The sequence below is a fragment of the Rattus norvegicus genome, chromosome 5 (assembly GCF_021556685.1).
Source record: "Rattus norvegicus strain SHRSP/BbbUtx chromosome 5, alternate assembly SHRSP_T2T, whole genome shotgun sequence".
In the NCBI taxonomy this organism is placed as follows: Eukaryota; Metazoa; Chordata; class Mammalia; order Rodentia; family Muridae; genus Rattus; species Rattus norvegicus.
This window is the reverse complement of record NC_141538.1, coordinates 145,475,840-145,483,267: the sequence shown is the minus strand read 5'-3', so window position 1 is coordinate 145,483,267 and position 7,428 is coordinate 145,475,840. Positions and strand designations below refer to the sequence as shown.

Genomic DNA, 7,428 nt, shown 5'->3' with positions numbered 1-7,428 from the left:
GTCTTTAAAAGGAGAAGAATGAGGAGGAGGGGGGAGGGGAGGGGAGAGGGGAGGGGGAGGAGGGGGAGGAAGAGGAGGAAGAGGAGGAGGAGGAGGAAGAAGAGGAGGAAGAGGAGGAGGAGGAGGAGGAGGAGAAGGAGGAGGAGGAGGAGGAGGAGGAGGAGGAGGAGGAGGAGGAGGAGGAGGAGGAGAGAGAGAGAGAGAGAGAGAGAGAGAGAGAGAGAGAGAGAGAGAGAGGAAGCAAAAACACAAGCTTTGAATTAGGAGATCCTGTCACACATGTAGCTGGCTAAGAATTGATATTAAGGATTCTTTTAATCCAATCTACGTGAGCTCATTAAAGACAATTTTAAGCTATAACCAGGTAGGGAAAAGAGAGTGAGCACAGAACCTTACAGGCAGAATGTTTGAATGCTGTGCACATGGAAATGAGTTCAAATCCATCAGTGGCCTGTGCCTGTCAAGAGCAGAGCTTGGGCACCGGCACCGTGTACACCTGCTGAAGTGGTGCAGAATTTTAAAGATCTGAGTTGTATTTTGATTATGTGTGTGCGTGTATATCTGTGTTTGGTCAATGAGTGCAGTGCCTGCAGAGGCCAGAAGAGGGCATCCGATCCTCGGGAGGTGGATTTACAGGTGGTTGTGAGCTGCAGAGAACTGAATTCCAGTCCTCCATGAGAGAACTCCCTTAACGGCCATTTCCAGCCCTAGACTGGCAAATTTCTTTACTTTTGACAATTCTAAGCGTTAGACAAAGTGTGAGCCAACTGGATTTTGTATATATTTCTGGTAAAGGGATGAATGAGAGCAATTGTTTTACTTAATTTTAAAAAGTATTATTACTATTATCATTAAGGTGTGTCTGTGCTTCAACATTATAACAAGACTGCAAAATCAAAGATGAAAACAGGCGGGGTTGGGGATTTAGCTCAGCGGTAGAGCACTTGCCTAGCAAGCTCAAGGCCCTGGGTTCGGTCCCCAGCTCCGGAAAAAAAAGAAAAAAAAAAAAACCAGGCACTTAAGAATCTCCATAGGGGGCTGGAGAGATGGCTCAGTGGTTAAGAGCACCAACTGCTCTTCCAGAGGTCCTGAGTTCAATTCCCAGCACCCACATGGTGGCTCACAACCATCTGTAAAGAGATCCGATGCCCTCTCTGGTGCGTCTGAAGACAGCGACAGTGTACTCATATACATTAAATAAATAAATAAATCTTTTTAAAAAAGAATCTCTGTAGGCTGAAGAGACAGCTCAGCATTTAAGAGCATTTTTTTTCTCTTTCAGAGATTTTGAGTTCAAATTCCAGCACCTATGTGAGGCACCTCACGACTGACTATAATTATAGTTTCAGATGACTTAATGCCCCCTTCTGGTCCCTGATGGCACCAACAGATATATACATATACATGAAATAAGTAAATAAAATAAATAAAGCTTTAAAAAAAATACCCAGTGGCACAAGCCTTTAATTTTTAATCCCAGCGCTTGGGAGGCAGAGGCAGGTGGATCTCTGTGAGTTTGAGGTGAACATGGATGGTCTATATATAAAATTCTGGGCCAACCAGAGCTGCACAGTGAAAGAAAAACCAGAGGGACCACAGAGAACAGCTAACCAGCTTACCCCCAGGGCATGGTGCCCTGGGTTCTATCTTCTGTGCCACAAAACCCAACAAAAACCAAACTAGAGAACAGATGGCTCTTTCAAGAATGGAGGTCAGGCGTGGTGCTGCAAACCTTCAATCCCAGCACTCTGGCGGCAGACCCAGGCAGATTGCTATGAGTTTGAAGCCAGCTTGGTCTTATGTAATTTTTTTTTGTTTTTTTTTGTTTTTTTGTTTTTTTTTCCCGGAGCTGGGGACCGAACCCAGGGCCTTGCGCTTGCTAGGCAAGCGCTCTACCGCTGAGCTAAATCCCCAACCCCAAGGTCTTATGTAATGTAAGCTGAGCCGGGGCTACCCAGTGACACCCTGTCTCAAAAATGAAGAGGGGGGGCGGGGGAAGAAGAAAAAGAACTTGAAAAAAAAAGCCAGAAAACTGGCTTAATAAAGCAGTAAAGGAATCCAGAGGGCAGTGGAAGTGTGTGTGTGTGTGTGTGTGTGTGTGTGTGTGTGTGTGTGTGTGTAGTTGTTTTAATTTTTCCTTGGAGAAAGCCACCAGATTTATTATTTTGCACAGCAAAGGATTATTTTTATTTACCCAGAGTTCTGTACTGTTTGTCCTGTTTTGCTTTTCTTTTTGTCTTAGTGGGGTTCTCAATATGTAACCCAGGCTGTCCTCAAACTTGAAAAGATCCTCCTGCCTCAACCTCCCTAGCTGTGGAATTACAGGTCCGTCCTAACACGCTTGGCCTGTTTCTCATTACTTTCTGCATCACGGACCTTCAGTTTTCTTCTTTTGTTTTGGTTGAGATAGGGTTTTATTGTTGTTTGAGGCAGGCTCTCTTGTAGCCCAGGCTGTCCTTAAACTTGATATATAAGCTAATAACGGCCTTGAGCTTCCGATCCTCCTGACTCCACTCTCCAAGCATTAGGATGTGCACCGCTGTGCCCAGCCATAGACCTTCACTCTGAGAAATGTTTTTATAAAATCTCTCAAAGCTAACCAGAAACCTAACTAGGAACCTCAGATATTACTGGTTAATTAAGACGATTTGCACGCGCTTAAATGCAACTAAATCTCAGGAACTTAAGGCGCTGAATTTTGCAAGCAGGAAAGATGCGGAGTGTTTAGACCACTGTTAGCTGAGCCAGCACCGTGCCGGCTTAGGACTCAATAGCTCGGGGAAGAGAAACTGCCCAGCCCTGGCCGCTGACTTCCCGTCGCTGCCATGTGCCATTGTTAGTGGAATTGAAACACTGCTGCTTTGGTTTGATGCCCGAGATTAAAGTTATCTCTTGTGAAATGGAAAGAATACTTTTTCTGTGCCGTGCTCGGTTGGAGAGGTCCCAGAGTAAAATTGCTTGAGCCGTTAGTTACATTGTTCTTTTGCTCAACGCCATGGACATCCAGGCAGGGGCTCCGTAACCCCAGGCCCTAATGATTCCGGAGAGTCATCCTCCTGCTGAAAGTCCATTCCCGCTGATGTTATCATCGATGCTACCACCAGGAACCAGCGAAGCAGGAACTCGGCTGCGCTACATGCTGGTGGAGCTGCAATTCAGCTACAGCCCGAAGGCCACAGAACTTGGACACCCCACTGCAGAAAGTCCTTGGCAACGAGAGAGTGACTCCTGGAGCTGTGTAATGGATGAAAGGAGTCACAGCAAGGCTAACAAATTCCCCCCGTGATGTTTTGAGACCCATCATTTAATTCTTCCGGTGCAAAATCATAACCCAAGCCTCTCGGGATACACACCTGCCAACAGATGTGTGACTGGAGTTAACTTCAGGCTCATCCCTGTGCTTTGTACCCAGAATCAGTCATCTGGGAACTATTGACAGAGTTGGTCCATGAGTCCCGCCCCTTTCAGGCATAGCTGAGTTCTCCTCAGTGGCTTTTAGAATCCTCTGTGCCATTTATCCTGATCCATCTGCAATATCTAACTGTGTCTAAAGAAGAGTTCAGGACTTCTCTTTGGAGTCCTTCAAGACCTGGATAAATCCCTAGATACAAATGGATCCAAAGGAAGGAGCATTCATCTAACTTCTCTCAGAAAGACCAGAAGGAACGGAGCCCTAATGTGTGCCTAAGCATGCCTTTCTGATACATTTATAGTACCTGAAAGCAGTTCTTAAAGATAACTTTAAATTTTCAATTAAACTTAAATAATTTATTGAATTGCAGCTGTCAGTGCATATGTGGACATACATTTCTATATTGCGGCACACGCCTACAATCCCAGCAGTAGGGAGTCTGAGGCAAGGTCATGAGTTCAAGGCCAGCCTTGGCTACAAAGTGAATTTGGATGAGACAGTGTCTCAGATGTCTGTGTCCTGCTGACAGGAGTCTGAGTTCTGGGACCCACAAGGTAGAGAGAACGAACTTCTTCTGAAAGTTGAACTCTGACCTGTACATGGGTGACATGGCATGTGTGCAAGAGTAAATACACACACACACACACACACAAATAAATAAATAAATAAATCTTATTTTTTAATTTAATATGTGACTTGCAAGGCAGTAGATCTCTGTATTATATGATTATATTTTTATAACTATATTATATAATTATATAATAGATCACTTTATTTGCAAGACCACCTCAGATCCCCATGTTAAGTGAAATGAGTCAGACCCAGGAAGGCACATGTCACATGTTACTCTTCATACATGGAATCTAGGAAGAGCTAACAAAGGCTGGACAACTCTGTAGCTGTCCATTGTGTCCCTTTGATCTATAATGTAACTGATTCTGATCTTTCTTTGTTGTTGTTTTGTCTGGATGATGTCTGTTGGTGAAAGTGGAGTACTGCAGTCCCTTTCTCCAGCACTGTATTGGACTTGTCTCTCCCTCTATGTCTTTGTGGCATTTAATTTTTGAAATTGAGTGTAGCACCCTTGTGTGTGTATGTATACTTGCTTTCTCTTCTTGCTGAATTGTTCTCTGTCTCAGTACACAGTGAGCTTCTTTGTGTCTCCTGGGTAATTTTGGCTTGAGCCTCTTTTTCTTGGATACAATCATAGCTCCTCTTACTTCCATTGAGATCCTGATTCTGTGGAATGTGGTTTTCCATGCTTTTACTTGCTGTCTCTGTGTCTTTTCTGGTGAGGTGAGTTTCTTGCAGGCAGTGAACAGTTGCATTTTATTTTTAAATCTAGTTATCCAGTTAGCATTTTTTAATTGCAGAATTATGACCCAATTTTATTCAAGGTTATTGTTAAAAGGTATATAGTAGTTGTTGAATAAAATGCAACCAATTGTTTTTAAATTTGATCAGATCAATGTTATATCTTTCTTTAATTTTTTAAAAATGTATTTAGGGCTCAGTGATTATAAGCACTGGCTGCTCTTCCAAAGGGTTCAATTCCCAGCACCCACATGGTGGCTCACAATTGTCTATAACTCCAATTCCAGGGGAACAAAGCCTTCTTCTGGCTTCTGAGGGCATCAGGCATGCATATGGTACATGCAGGCAAAACACTCACAGACATAAAATAAGAAAAACTGTTTTTAAAGATTTATTTATTTTCCTGTGTATGAGTATTTTGCTGCTATGTATGTCTGTGCACTATGTGTGTTCCTGGTGCCCATAGAGGCCAGAAATGGGCATCAGATCCCCTGGAACCAGAGTTATAGATGGTTATGAACTGCCATGTGGATTCTGGGAAGCTAACAGGTCCCCTGGGAGAGCAGCCAGTGCTCTTAACCTCTGAGCCATCTCTCCAGCCTCTTCTTTTTTTAATTAAAAAAATATTTTTTTTTATTTTTTAGTATGTGTGTGTGTATATGTGTGTGTGTGTTTGACAGAGAGAGAGAGAGAGAGAGAGAGAGAGAGAGAGAGATTTTGCACATGCAACAGTGCTCATGAAGAAGACAAAGAAAAGATTGTATGAGTCAATTCTCTCCTTCTACCATGTAGACTTCAAGTATCAGACTCAGGTCACCAGGCTTGGTGGCAAGCTCCTCTACCCACTGAGCTATCTGACCAGCCCCTAATATTGTTCCTTGAGAACGGTTAGTTCATTTATCCTTGCTTTAAATGCTGATGTCTATTTTGGCTTAAACCTACCATCTTGCTATTTGTTTTCTTTTTTAAAAGATATTTATTTATTTCTATTTTATATGTTTGAGTGAGTGCCTGAATGTAAACAGATGTACTTCATGGTGTGAGGAGCTAGACAAGGGTACCAGAGCCCCGGGAACTGGAGTTACAGATGGCTGTGAGCCACCGTGTAGGTGCCGGGGACTGAGCTTGTCTCTACTCAAGCAGTATCTGCTCTTGACCACTGACAATCCCTCCAGCCCCTGATTGCTTTTGCTTTCTAGTTTCTTGTTTTATGAATCTCCCCCACGTCTACACCATGTGCCCTTTTTTTTTTTTTTTTTTTTTTTTGAGATAAGGCCTCTCCACATAGCCATGGTTGACCTGGAACTCACTATGTAGATGGTGTTGACCTCAAAGTCACAGAGATCACCCGCTCTGCCTCCCAAGTGCTGGGATCAAAGCACCCAAAGTGTGTGCTACCGGGCTCGTCCTTTATGTCTATGACTTGGTAATACTTGGATTACCAGCCTTACTCTTTGTGCTTCTAGCTTTTTGTTCTATGTTCTTCTATAATTATCTCTACGTTTGACTGAGAGATTGCAATATGCATTTTTATTTGATTTTGATGTTTTTTGGTTCTTTTTTTTTTTTTTTTTTTTTTTTTCGGAGCTGGGGACCGAACCCAGGGCCTTGCGCTTCCTAGGTAAGCACTCTACCACTGAGCTAAATCCCCAGCCGATTTTGATGTTTTGAAATAGAATTTGCAGCACAATCCAGTCTGGCTTCAAACTTTTGATCCTCCTGCTTCAGCCCCTCAATTTTTTTTTTTAAGAGAAACATTGTTGTTTAATGGTAAAGCCCAGCACACTCCAGCACACTCCAGCACCAGGACTGGCATGGAGTTAGAGCAACAGGGACGGCTGGGTGACCCCATGGAGCCTCACACAGTGAAGAAAATGAGGAAGGCCACCATCAAACAAAAGAGTCCCATGGCCTCAGATAGGGCAAAGCCCGGGATGGCATAGGAGAAGAGGTGCTGCTTGAGATGGGTTCCTGGCATAGCCAATAGTCAAGCTACCAAACACTGTGCCAATGCCAGCCCCTGACCCCGCCACACTAATTGTGGCAGCCCCAGCACCAATAAACCTGGTTGCTGCATCAGTGTCCCGGGAAATAACACTGGTCTGGAATTCCTGTCTGGCCACCTGGAGAGGGGAGCTGCTGTAGGAAGGCTGTTTAGATGGGGACTCTGGTCTACTCAGGAGGGAGGCAGACACAGGCCTGATTAGACCCAGGAATGAATCAGAACTAGAGACATGATCAGTGCCTTGGTGGTCTGCATTTTTATGTTTTTAATTATAATTTTATTTTTCTTGGATATTTTATGTATTTACATTTCAAATGTTATCCCCTTTCCCCCCCTCCCATACCACCTCCCTCCTCCCCTGCTTCTGTGAGGGCGCTCCCACTCCCACTCACCCACTCCAACCTCAACACCCTGGCATTACCCTACGCAAGCCTTCACAGGACCAAGGGCTTTTCCTCCCACTGATGCTGGACAATGCCATCCTTTGCTACATATGTGGCTGGAGTCATGGGCCCCTCCATGTGTACTCATTGGTTGATGGTTTAGTCCTTGGGAACTCTGGTGGGGTTTGGTTGGTTGATGTTGTTGTTCTTCCTATGAGGTTGCAAAACCCCTTCAGCTCCTTCAGTCTTTTCTCTAACTCCTCCATTGGGGTCTCCTTGATCAATGGTTACCTGCAACCATCTTTATCTGTATC

General features: G+C 44.1%; 1 pseudogene; it reads right to left on the bottom strand.

The window, feature by feature from the left end:
- Positions 1–6,584: 6,584 nt before the first annotated feature.
- Positions 6,585–6,986, bottom strand: LOC148006053 (ATP synthase F(0) complex subunit C1, mitochondrial pseudogene; annotated as a pseudogene).
- Between the last annotated feature and the right edge of the window lie 442 nt (positions 6,987–7,428).